Source organism: Belonocnema kinseyi, chromosome 3 (genome assembly GCF_010883055.1).
Source record: "Belonocnema kinseyi isolate 2016_QV_RU_SX_M_011 chromosome 3, B_treatae_v1, whole genome shotgun sequence".
Classification (NCBI taxonomy): domain Eukaryota; kingdom Metazoa; phylum Arthropoda; class Insecta; order Hymenoptera; family Cynipidae; genus Belonocnema; species Belonocnema kinseyi.
Window position 1 is genome coordinate 20,167,390 of NC_046659.1, and position 13,332 is coordinate 20,180,721.

Below are 13,332 nucleotides of genomic sequence, written 5' to 3' on the forward strand. Positions count from 1 at the left end.
ATTAAAGTACAAAATCCTAGTAACCTGCAAGAGGCTCAAAATATGGCATTAGAATCTGAAATATGGTTTAAAGAAGCCCAGCCAACACAACAACGAGTAATCTCACGATCACCAATGAGTATTAGCATACGTCGACCCACACTACCACAAATTGTCGCGACCTCAAGCAAATACGACACCAAGAGATCCTAATCAAAATATCGCACTGGCCGACCTCATGAAAATGAAGTGGGCGAAATGCGGACATCCCGGTCATTTTGCAGCACAATGTTCAACAAAACCAGCAAATTTTCAATATGGTTATTTTAGAACAGACGGAATACGAGGACTTAGCCGAATCTATAGTCTATAGTCAATAAACATTGTAAAAAAGAGTGAATTACCGGACAAATTCGAAAAAATCAAATATCTAAAAAATTTTTCAATGGGCAATGACCGATATCAATGATCAGAAGCAGCTTATATACCCTATGCAAAGAAAAAACATCTTTTCTATTTAGCAGATGATGATTTTTATCTACCAGACGCCGGAATCATTGGTTTACCTTTTTTTAAAAAGTAACAAAGGTACATCTTAACACCAAAATTCTTGATTCTAGATGACATAAAAATACCCCTATACAAAAGTGGTGAATATATCGCAAAAGATACTTCTAAAATCTGTAAAATAGAAGTAGCGAAAGAAGACGGAAATATCTGGATAGAAGAAAATGAATTGATTCCCGACGGAATTTATACCATAAACAATCGTGAAATAAGTGTACCAATAAATTATTATTTTACAAACCCAATCTTGATACCAGAAACAGTTAAAATGGAAAGAATTTTAAAAATACAGTCTCGAGAAGAGACTCAAAAAACGAAAGGAAGTGAAGAGCAAATAACACGAAATACAACAGTATTAACCAGAATTATAGAACTTGAAAAAATCCTCCAGCTAAAACATATTGAACTCAAAATAAGAAGCCAAATACGCAAGATCATTCTCATGTACGAGAAAGTACTTACTTTACCCGGTGACCCTCTACCCTGTACTACATTAACACACCATGAAATTACACTAAATTCAGGTAAAGTAGTCAATTTAAGATCGCATAAGCTACCTCAAGCCCACAAGGAATTTGCTTTAAAACATACTCAAGAGCTTTTAGAAAAAGGAATAATCAGGCACTCGCAATCACCTTTCAATCTACCACTTTGGGTAGTCCCTAAAAAGGGGAATAAACTCAGAATGGTTATTGACTACAGGCAACTGAATAAAGATACAGACCAGGATGCTTACCCTCTACCAGTCATAGACGATATCTTAGAATAACTCGGACGGGCAAAATATTTCTCAGCGTTTGACATGAGTGCTGGATTTAACCAAATTGCCATGTTAGAAAAATCAAAGAAATACACAGCATTCTCTACACCTCAAAGACATTATGAGTATAACAGAATGCCCTTTGGCCTCAAAAATGCCCTAGCCCAAAGGTTTCGTCAAATATTACGATGTCATCAACATTGTAATATTTGGCGAAACCTTAGAAGAACATAACAAAAACTTAGTGACTGTTTTAGAAAGAATCAAACAACTCCAATTAAGATTAGAACCCTCTAAGTGCGCGTATCTCAGATCCGAGCTCGAATACTTAGGACACTTAATTCCAACGGAAGGAGTTACACCTAACCCAGCTAAAGTAGAAGCTGTCAAAAATTTTAAAGAACCCAAAACTATCAAGCAAATACAATTATTCTTAGGACTTGCTGGTTACTATAGAAAAAAATTATAAATAAATTCTCATCCATAGCGAAACGTCTAACGAAATTGACACAAAAGGATACTACCTTTGATTGGACGCCTATATGTACAGAGAGTTTTAATACATTAAAAAAGGCACTATGTGTATCACCCGTTTTAAGATTCCCAGATTTTGAAGACACATTTACCCTAACAACTGACGCTTCTAACTTCGGGTTGGGTGCAGTATTGTCTCAAAAGGGACATCCTTGTTTATTTATATCAAGAACACTAAATAAAGCTTAAGAAAATTACAGTACCAGTGGAAAGAAATTATTAGCTTATTTGGAACGCTATCCGAATCTGATTTAACTCAAATAAATTCCGAATCTGATTTAACTCAAATAAATTCCGAATTTGAAAGGTTATATGCTGACAATAAAGCCATAGCATCAGTGCTATCAAATCATATAAAGATTCTTAAATTAATATTAGATTCCTCATCAACAGAATATTTATCAATAAAACAAGAAATAGGAAAGGAACTCGGATTAGCACAAAATTAGGACAAACAGTAAACAATAACACTAAAGATAATTTTGTCAATAGCAAACTTATGTTGATCACACTTCTAATAGACGAAATGAACGAAGACATCGATACTGTCATCGATGCTATTAATGATGGTAAACACGGGATAGCGCACCCACAAATCTTAACACCCACAATTTTAAAAGAAACGTTGCAAGAATTTGAAGAACACCATAGAACACGCTATCATTTTGATAAAACAGAAGAAAATTACCAGTATATCCTTGACATTAACTCACTCTCCGTAGTAATAGTTCAAGGACTCTTTACATACATTCTAGATATACCAGTCTTAGAAAAGGAAGAAGGATCTTTACAAAAAATCATTCCTATTCCCGAAAATAAGGGTAACCTATATTTGTCAATTGTACCTGACCATGAATTAGTTAGTAATTATATACAAAGATTCATACGTGCCCACAGAGAGACAGAACTAAAATAGAAGGTAATAGTAGTAAAATATACAATAATTATGACCAGATAGATTTACCTAAATATTTAGAAGAAAAACAAACTTTCTGGATTAATATAACGTACGACATTAACTAGGATGAACAGGACTTAAAGAAATTAGAACGAAGATTAATCCAACTTCCTAAACAGATAGATAATGATGAACTAAAACAAGCTCGCTTAAGCTTGGATGATACCGAGAACACATTAAAAAATATAGCAAATCATCGACGAATGAAAACATGGATAGAAACTAGTTTAGACTGGCTTAAGTACGTAGGCTATTTCTTCTTATCACTAATATTATTATGGGCATTGAACAATTGCGGTATTTTTGGATTAATCGAAGCATTTTTCCCTAGAACACTTTGTTTACTCTGCGTTAAAACTATTAATCAGATTACTCCACAAATTGTCACTTATACTGCATCTACTCAATCTTTAATGAATCCATTTAAGTCTAGAAAATTCAAAATAGGTTTAGAGGTCTAAACCTTGTCTAAAAAGGGGGGTGTTACGAAATTGACTTTGATCTATTGACGTAATAGATTTAGGCAATCTGACGCACCTCCTTACGTATAAGTAGGGCCAAACCTACGATCTTCAGTTAGTTCTAATCTTGCTCTAAGACTCCAATCTTGTATAATTTATTCAGGAAATTAATAAAGAACGTCGAATCGCCTATTAAGCAATTCGACTATTTTTTTAAAAATACCAAGGGCAATTATTATGCATTACAGGAATACAAATTCTTAATTTTTCTGAATTCAACGCTTGTTACTGGGCTGGTCTTCAATTTATCTTTCCCAACTTACGACTAAGCGAAATGAAGTATCGCTCTGAAAGTTTGGAAGATGAAAGAGGAGGTAATAAAGTAAATGTCTGCTTTGTTCCGGTCGACATTTTGAGAAAAAAATTTGTTTTAAGAAAATACCAGTGGAAGTTTTGTTTCCCAACTTACGTCCACACTGAATGAGATATCGTGTTAAAAATTTGGCACGACAAATATAATGCATGCAAGAATGTGTCTCTGGTCCTAAATAATTAGAATAGTGAAAAAAGTTTTTCTTCAATTACTATTTTGGAGAAATACCGACCGTGCTGTCGTCAAACCCTGTAAGCAATTTGCAATGTTGTCAATGGGCTAGTTATGAGGATTATATTTATGAAAGTGGAGCAAAACAACAAAAATCGCTCACGAACATTATGCACAAATAATGCAAAAACTAATGTTTGCGCTTGAAATGCAAATAAACATATTTGGTCTAAAGACGTATCAAGCTGGTATCAGCTGTGTCAAAGTAGCACCAGCGCAGCGAGTAGATAACTTCGAGCTTCTAGGGGTCTGTGGGTAAAACAGATTGCATGATTACCGTCAGAGAAAGTTAAAAGTCAAACTTCTGCTGTAAAACCTCAATGTGTCCTTCGATAATCATTATTTGCATAAAGAAACTTTTTTTTCCTCCAACTCTTTGCAAGGCCACAAACGATCCTTTAATATTTATTAACATTTCCCGAAAAAAATTCCCGCGTTATTTAAACTTTTATTTTTCAATATGGGTGAAGAAATATTGATCTTAGGGCTGACTTGATCAGCTGTTATACTCATCACATCGCCTTAAAGTCTGAAATTGCCAGAGAAAATCTCAAATGCAAATTTAAAGATCGTATTGCCTTGACAACATGAGAAGTCAAAGTGTGATTTTGTTTTGAAATAGCCCAATTTGTTGAAATGATATAGATAGAGCGGAGGGGAATCTTCGATTCTTGCAGGTTCTTGGCACCTGTAGTTCATAGAACCGGCGGAGATTTTCCGAGAAATGTATTTCCCCGAAAAACAAATGCAATATAAATAGATGAGCAGCTTTTTAAAACTGCTTTCTTAAACACTTATTATATTATCCAATGAAATAGTATTTAATTGAACTTTAATTAAATAAATTAATTGATTAAAATGAAAATAAATCAAATTAAAAAGTATCTAATTTTCTTTTAACTTTTAATACTTTTCACATTACCTAATTTAGTATATGTGACGTGCGCCGAAGAAAGGGGGCTTATTCTAAAAAAATCGAAATCAAGATTTTTACACATTTCGATAGTTTTTGAGCTGCTCTTTTTAATTAAACCATCGGAAAACATATCCGAGCATTATTATTGCTAATAATTGAGTTGTTGGGTACCCGAGTAATAGGGCGTTGGCTCGAGAGTTCAAGATTCCGTGAAACATCTCCCACCACTCACCATACCATCTAGGCGTCTCATCTATAACCCGTCCGTGAGCCGCGTCTAAAACCTATCTCCTTCCGTGAGACTGTAGTGGTAAGTGGAGAGGGAAGATTTCGTGATTCTTCCCTCTTTCCTAAAAATCCGGTCATTCGAGTCGACTTCAATCGCTCGTCCTGCACAATCTCACTTTTCAGAGTAAGCCCCCTTTCTTCGGCGCACGTCACATTTGTACTAATAACTGAGTTATTAGCTTAAACTTAAAAAAAAAGAAAAATAAACCTTTAAAAAATCCGGGCTATTAATTTCAGCACACTAAGGAAAAGGTTTACATTTAAAAAATGACGTTTTTTTTTCAATTACAATAATTTTTAACACAAAATACAAATTTGGAATGACTATTTGTTTGTAATAAAGGTGAAACCACATTCCGAGATTTGACATGAAGGAATCACAGCTTATCAGTTACTTTTTAAAGTTATATAAATACAATTTTCGTAAGATTCCGGAGAAACTTTCAAAACGATTTTTGAAGATTTCACATATACCGAAAAAAATGCAGAATATTTTTATGTATTTTTTTTATTTTGCAGGATTTATAAAATATTAGGAAAAATTAGTCAGCTCGTAAGATATTTAGGACTTTTAGAAAATTTGAAGAAAAACTTCTGAAGAAAACTTCTAAACCTTCAAAATATCTTTTCAAATAATTCAGTTTTCCTGAAAAATCTTTTCATTGTGCTAAAATATTCCAGATTCTGTTTCGTGTGTTTTAAAATTAAATCTCAATTATTTCAAATGTTCTCAGAAATCTTATTATCGGCACGGAAACTTTATTCGTAAATTAAGATATTCTAAGTTTTTTGTACTTTATGTATTTCATTTTTCTTATTTCTTTCAAAGTATAAAAAAATTTACAAATTATATAGCGCGATAGCAAAATTTTAAGAACAGAGTTATTTCCTAATATTAAAAAAATCATTTGCGATTAAAATTTTCTCTTTGACCAATAATGTTTAGAAACATTTTGAAACAAACTTTATCATGAAATGAAATTTTTCATTTACACAATTGATTTTTTAGTGAACTCGTAATATTTATTAATAGACTTAATTACAGGCGATTAACTTAAAGAGTCTTTTTTTGAGTGACTGCAAAACAATGCATTATCGGAGCGCTTTTTTTAAAGGTACGGGGAGTCCTTTGATCCCCATTCTCCCTGTTAATATGACTTAATATGCATAAATATGTTCAATTGTATGTACATTACTAAAAAAATTAAACATATATGTAAATAAAAAATAAACTATATTTTCTTTCTATAATTATTAATTAAATTATTTCAGCAACTTAAATTTATTATCTTTGTGTTATATAATCATTGACTTATTTCTTGACTAAATCAGAGATGAGTATATTTATGAATAATTTAATACATCTATTTGCTGGTTAATTAACTTTTTTAAATTTCAAATAATTGTCTATTATTAAAATAAAATTTGGCTCCTAATTCTGCATATTTAACAAAAAAACAATATACAGTAATATAATCAAAGATATTTATCTTTCATATAATAAATAAAAATAATGAACTCTGTAGTTAAATAATTGTGCAATTTGCGCTAATTGTAACTTCAACAGCATAAACTTAATTGGTAAATTATTTCAGAAATTGCTAACTTTCGTCATTTACCGACGCGCAACTTGCGCCTTCAAAGTAACTCTTAGTGGCATCCGTCAAGAGGGCGCAGTTATCAGCGCATATTTTTCACATTCTCTTATTCCATTAGATCGGCAATCTCCCACCTCATCTCTGTTCATAAGCGTAGCCTAGTCACTTGTTTTATGCAGGCAAATTTGTTATGCCCTGTGTGACCAGAAAATCCCTAGGCTTTTCCCTACTTTTCGCATCTAGGGTGAAAATGGTAAAAGCTCACAAAACATAAGAATATGACACCAGTACGTTTATTCTTTTGTATACTGCCCGGTAATAACCATTGAATTCCGAAAAACTAAGAATTTGTATTCCTATGAATACGCGATTTCTTCTCTGTCTAAAAATCCCCCATCTGGAACAGAAAGTGTAAATCCTATTCCTCTTAATCGACTTAGTAAAATTTAATGAATGCATTTATTTAACGTATTTACCATTATACGTGTAGGACAAATTCTGAGGTCATATTCGAATTCAGCGGCTCAAAATCAATAAGGTTAGCCTAGTCACTTGTCTCGTGCAGGCAACTTTTTTGTGGGCATGTGTTATTACTATTATTATTATATTAATTTAATTAATTTTTATTCTACATAGCGAACAACGAATTTAGTAAACATTTTTTCAGGAAAAATTTGCAAATTATTTTCTGCGTCCTGATTTGCAAAGATACATTATTCTTAGATATGGCGATAATGCACTCAGAGAGGTTCAATTTAAAAAATTAATTATATTATTATTTAATTAAATAATTTTATTAATTAATTATTCTATACACACTGTAAGAAAATTTTCTTATAAATATCCACTGGGTTTTTGCAATTGTACCAAAACCTGTAAGATATTAATTTAAAGAAAATTTCTTCTACAGCCCTGGCGGACCAAAGGAACCGAAAGAAGCCTCTACAAAGTACCGGTAAAGACTCCATTGGGTCCCCATTTGGTTCCTTTTTAAAAAACTCAAAAAAAAAAAAACAGCAAGATCAACTTTTAAACTGTTAAAACTTGGATTCTACGTTAAATTTTCAATTAGAAACTCACGGACTAATCGCAATACTTTTTTTTGCATCGTTAAAATTTAAAAAAAATATTAACTCCTCTCACTAAATTTGAAACTTTTCAATAAAAGTTTCAAAAAGTATCAATTTCTGAAACGGTACATTGCTTCACAGACCTTTTATGTGTCCGAACTATTTAAATAATAAAATAGCGACTTGTAATTTATTATTCTGACTTTTGGTGATCATAGTGACATATAGTGCGTTTTCTTGAATCTTTTGATGTTTTGAGTATTGTTCGTTATAAGGGCAGGTCGTGTAATGCCTCGTGTAATGTGCAGTGATCCCAGATCTGAAACCGCATTCACACGTAGTAATAATAAGAAGACCGATCTCCGTACATACCATCGACATATACAAATGGACCGGTAACGCTTTGAGTACGTGGACATAGGAAACAAGGGACTAGGCATGCCATTGCGGGGGTGATGCAATGAGAGGGGAGGTCCGCCACCTTTTGATGTCCCGCGACAGACATGGCAGCGCGCACATGTTTATATTTTCCAAAGATATTTTCATGCACAGTTTGTCGGCAAAAATGCTCGTGCGCATAATCAAATGGCACATCGAAAGATGGCGGCTCTCTCCACTCATGGAATTCTCCCCCTTCCGTGGATTCCACCTCGCTGGACCAAGTTAGGATGGCATGCCTAGTCCCGTGTTTCCTATGTCCATGTTTGGGGAGAACTGAAATGGGCTCTCGATAGAGAAAAAACATATGAGACGAAACCTGCCTTTTATCTATTTCAGGACTCTGTCCAGTGAATTGGTGGCCCCGGGTATTGCCTGAATATTCTGTACGGTTAATTTAAAAAAAAAGATAAACAATCCATTAGAAATTTGTAGTTATAATTAATTGAATTTTAAATAACATTCATGTAAAATAACCTGTTTCAGATAGATTATTTTAAAAACTTGGTAACCTTCAATTCTTCTTGAAATTGGATTTAAAATGCTACAATAATAATCGTTTTGTGAGTTCAAAAATAATGTAAAAACTGTCAAAAATTTGAACAATATTTCTATAACATTAAAAATAACCATTTGTATTGCGTAGGTAAAAAACTTCATATTTTGAGGTTTTGTTTTTGTTGTAACGTTTTTTATTTTACTATATTCAATAACTTTACATACGTATGAAAACATATCCCTATATAAACGTCTTGATAACGCCCACAAACTACACAGGCTGCCACCATTTTTTATATTTATTTACAATAAATTATAAATAAATCAATTCTGAAAAGTGCAATAAACGTCATATTATTGGGGCACTCGTGACACAAAGCACGGTCCTGTGCTACGCCAAACTTCACCCAACGAAAATATTCTCGAGCAATCAGCTTTATCTAGAAAGAGATAGGCTTATGTCTCAAATATTTTCTCTCTCTCTAGAGCCCATTACCGTTCTCCCCACAGCATTACCGGTCCATGTCTATATGTCGATGGTACCAAAGATATTATAAGCATAGATGCGGCACGGGAGGTCGGAGTGGGAGAATGATATATATCTAACTACATTTTTGCATGCCTCGAGGTGCTGCCCTCTTCAACTTTTCGACGTTTCTATGGCAATCGCGTCCTTTGCCTACGTCTACGGGAGGGATGGGGCCAAGCCGAAGCCAAATCGAAAGTGCCGGTGATTTTCTGTTTCTCGATTCTCCCACTTGCCTTCGCCAGCCATATCTATAGCTGACTCGGGGCTTTCTATGCACGCCGAAAATATTAAAATTAACGAGGGCCTAAAATTATTATATTTATTATTATGGTAAAATTAATTAATTTCTTTTGTGGTTTCTTTTTAAAAAAGGAAAATTTTCGAGATACAAAATGAATTTAAAAAGTATATAAAATATAAATTAATTCAGAATTTAGTTAAATGAAAAAATTTAATAAAGCTTAATTAAATTAATCCCTCGTCTGGTCTCTTTTAAAAGAAAAATTTTTGAAATACTATATAAATAAATTTAAAAAAATTCTTGTCATATTTTAGAATTGCAACGAAATTTCCAAAAATATTTTTAAAAATATAATTTTTACAAAAATAGTGAATTAAAGGTTCGAATACTTCACTCTATAAATTTATTCTACGTGTATTTTTAAATCCTAAAATATTGTATTATTTTTTCCCATAATTAAGGTATAACTGAAGTGATAGTTAGACTTCCCCGGTAGTGTCGAATTAACAATTTACATTTAATTCCGAGGAAACATTTAAGGTTTTCACTACTCATTTACTTATTTATCAAAATAATATTAATATTCTGTTTTTTGTTTGTATTGTTTCTTGATTATTTGAAACGTGTAATCTTTTTCCTTATAACTTGTTTAATTACAAAAACCAGTAACTAGACTGTGCCTTGCAAATTAAAATTTAATTTTAAAAGTTTGAGGGCAGTTAAACACTTGCAATTCTTATGCTCATCAGAATTCACAACTTCAAAGAAATCCAAATAATTTATAAAAATAATTCAAAGAATCGAAGAATCCAAAAAAAATTCTAAAGAAATATAAGGCGTTTAGGGGTGCATCTCAGCAACTAAGGCTATTACAAAAAAAAAATGGAAAAGGAAAGAATTCCAAAGAATTAAAATAATTCAATAATTTTTTGCTAGCCGGGAAATGACGGGAAATTTGTTTCCTTGATTAAAACGGCCACCTGGATTTCACAGTATTTGAAAATTATTATATTCATTGTTGTTTTCCTGTAAAAATAGTTATACTTTTTCATACTTGTAAAAAAATTCCCACCAAGGATTGAAAAAATTTTTGAATTGCTAAGATTGAAAGTAGAAATACATAATGAATTTGCAACAAAGAAGATTAATTTTCTTACCAAAAAGACAAATTTTTAACAAATTCCTTGAATTTTCTACCAAATAGTTGAATTTTCAACTTATAAAGGATCCATTTCTAATCAAGAATAGAAAAGTTGCAATTTTCAGAAAAAAAGTAATTCTTAACATAAAACACCAAATTGCCAACAAAAAAAATTAAATTTTAAGCCAAAGAGGTAAATCTTGTAGAAATATAATTGCAAACAACTAGATTTAACGAACACGATAAAAATACGGAGAAGTTCATTTACAAACGAGTCCTACTTTAATTTTCTACCATATTGTTAAATCATTAATCAAAATAGACTAATTTAGAACTTAACAATTGCATGTTTAATAAAAAGAAGATGTAAAAAAATCAAGAAAATTAATTTTCGACCAAAAAAATTAATTTTCAGTAAAACAAAAGAATGTTCTACCAAATAATTCAATTTTAAACTTATAAAGTATAAACTGCTAACAAAAATGGAAAATTATAATTTTTAGATAAAAAATTAATTTTGAACAAAACAGAAAACCCAAAATGTCAAGAAAATTGTTACATGTTGAAAAAAGATTAATTTTCAACCAAATCGAGGAATTAAATTTTCAACAAAAGAGTGAACCCCAAAGATCAAGGGGATTTCTAAAAATATGAATCTTTAATGATAAAGTTCAACTTTTAACCAGGTAGTTTAATTTTCAATTAAAGAAGATAAATTGCGAACAAAATAGTTAAATTTTTAACCAAAGAAATGAATTTTCCAGCATTGTATGAATGATCTACCAAAATAAGACGAGCTTTCAACAAAATATATTAATTTTTAACAAAATTTTTGAATTTTAAAGCCGGGAGGACGATTTACCTATAAAAAGGTCGAATTTTCAACAAAAATATGATTTTTTATAAAAAAAAAAATAATTTTCTGCCAAAAAGTTAAATTTTCATTAAACCAATTTGTTGGTTATAAAACTGGTATAATTTGAAATAAAAAACTTAATTTTCTATCGAATAGTTCAATTTTTTACAAAATTGCTGAATCATTAACCAAATTAGATTAATGTAGACCCAAATAGTTCCATTTTTAATAAAAAATTATGAATTTTCAACGTAGACAATTTGTTTTCGGTAGAAAAAGACAAATTTTTAGCAAAATACGTGACTTTTCAATAAGAAAGGAGCAATTTTTAACCAGAAAATATTAATTTTTAATAAAAAATATGTATTCAAATCAAAAATGAAATGTTTATCTTGTTAGTTTAAAAAAATTAATTATTATTTTAAAAAAAACGAATTTTCAACAAAATAGTTAAATTTTTAACAAAAGTGTTCAGCCTAAAAATGACTTTTGATCCGTAGAAGATTAATTTTCTAAAAAAAGAACAGTTACATTTTCGAGTAAAGAGGTGAATCTAAAACCAAAAGAATAATTTTTTGCAAAGTAGTACAACTTTTAATCAAGCTTCTGAATTCCTAACGAAACAAGATGACTTTTTAACAAAATAGTTGCATTTTTTATAGAATAATCAAATTTGCAACTAAATACTAGAATTTTTAACCAAACGAGTTAAATTCCGAACCACAAATATGATAGTAGACTTTTTACCAAAAAGAATTTAAGCGAAAAAAAAACGAGAAAAGGGGGTTTCTTAAAAACAGAGAAAAAAGAACAATTCTTTAAAAGTTAATAATAAGGAAACATACTAAATGTTATCTTGGTTCATAACTTTTCTTTCCCTGACCTCAACCCCTGTTCGAACCATAGTTTTAAGCATGACCCCCACCCAGACCATACTTAGGAAACTTCATTTTCAATTTTATTTATATTGGATAAAATATCAATATTACAGAGAAAAGTAACAGCGTTTTACTTTGAAGAATTCAAAGAATTTAAAAATTGCAATTAATAACAAAAATTACAGGGCCACTAATTTTTCTCATTCTAATCATTTATGATTGGGAAAGGATAAGAAAAGAAAGGTCCGACAATTCCGAAAAGAAATGACGAGTTCATTAAACAGCCATTTTGGATAAAAATACAAATTTTGGGACCATTTCTTTATACTTAAAATTTTTATTTACTGCTATTAATAGTACTCAAAAAGCCAAACAATTTATCCTGATGACTTTTTTTTATACAAAAACAATTCTCAGAGTTATAGAATTTTCAAAATTTTTAATATCAATCAAAAATCAAAATTATAAGCCAAACAACGTATGATATGAAAAAAAGTAAAGAAAAAAATTGCTTTTTAAAAGCCCTACAAGATTATCATACAAACTTTTTGGATTTTCTTGTAAAATCGAAAATTCTAATTTTTATTGGACAAAAATAATGATAAATGAAAACTCCCATTTTGTGGTCGAACTATGTAGGATACGAAAGAAGATGAATCAACAAAAATTGTTATCTCAAAAAAGATCTACATATTCGTTACTAATCACTTCTTGATAGGAGGCGTACTTTTTGTTTTATTCGTGAAAAATAACATTGAAAATCTAAAAAAACTTTGTGAAAAAATGATAGAAGTTACGAAAAAAAATGATTTAACAAAAATTATTTACCCAAAAAAGAGCTAAAAATTTGTTATGAATTAATTTTTGATAGGACACGTAGTTTTGGTGTTGACCATAAAAATGGTATTAAAAATAAAAATGAAAAATTTGTGGAATAACAACAAAAGGTACAAAAACAAATTGATAGAAGAAAGTTATACGCCCAAAAAAGTGATAAAAATTTGTATTCATTTATT